The sequence below is a fragment of the Penaeus monodon genome, chromosome 32, assembly GCF_015228065.2.
Source record: "Penaeus monodon isolate SGIC_2016 chromosome 32, NSTDA_Pmon_1, whole genome shotgun sequence".
NCBI classification, from domain to species: Eukaryota; Metazoa; Arthropoda; class Malacostraca; order Decapoda; family Penaeidae; genus Penaeus; species Penaeus monodon.
Genome location: NC_051417.1, coordinates 20,951,222 through 20,952,141, shown reverse-complemented (window position 1 = coordinate 20,952,141; position 920 = coordinate 20,951,222). Strand labels below are relative to the sequence as shown.

Below are 920 nucleotides of genomic sequence, written 5' to 3'. Positions count from 1 at the left end.
CCTTTTTTTCCTTTCCCTCCTTCTTTCCCCCCCCCCCCCCCCCACCCCTTTTCCCCCTTTCCCCCCCTCCCCCCCTCCCCCCCTTTTTCCCTCCCCTTCCCCCCCCCCCACCCCCCCACCCCTTTTCCTCCCCCTTTTCCCCCCTCCCACCCCCCACCCCTTTTCCTCCCCCTTTCCCCCTCCCACCCCCCACCCCCCCCCCTTTTTTCCTCCTTCCCCCTCCCATTTTCCCCCCCCTTTTTTCCTCCCCCTTTTCCCCCCCCCCCATCCCTCCATTTCCCTCCCCCCCCTTCCCCCACCGTCTGCCCTCGGGCCCCCCTGCCCCCCGCCCGCAGTGGAGGCCCGAGGGACACCCCCGGGACATGCTGAGCCCCTGGACCCTCGGGAGGAGCTCACAAACCAGCCCCAAACATCCCCTAAAAGTCCATCTCACGACGGGCGTGATCAGCGGGGCCGGGTTTGGCAGGGGAAAACCGGAAAACCCCTGGGCCGGGGCCCGGTGGTCATCTCCCCTTTTTCCGTCGGGCCCGCTTCGACCCCCCAAAGGGCGCGCGCCCAGGACGACCACCCCCTCGACGACGACAAACGCCCAAACCACCACCGTCCCCCCGAGTGGGTGTCGGGGGCCGGCGCTGTCCGCGGGGGGCTCGTGCGGGGGCGCTTAGGGTTTGGGAAAAAAGGGGAAAGTTGGTGTTTAAAAACATGGATAGAGAGAGAGGGGGAAAGGGGAAAATGTGAGTGAGTGAGTGTGAGTGGGTAGAGCGGGGAGAGAAAGAGAAAACGAATGAGAAAGAAAAATTTTTGAGAGAAAAATGATTTTGTGAGAGAGAGTGAAAGGGAAAGGAAAGTGAGAGTCAGTGAGTGAGGGGTGAATAGCAAGAGATAAAAAGAAAGAGAAAAACAAATGGGATTTGGCGGGT

The 920-nt window shown here is 62.0% G+C and overlaps 1 protein-coding gene across 1 annotated transcript in view; it reads left to right on the top strand.

Annotated features, from left to right (window-relative positions):
- The window catches only part of LOC119593596 (extensin-like), a 12,049-nt gene that overhangs the window by 9,141 nt on the left and 1,988 nt on the right, over positions 1-920 (top strand).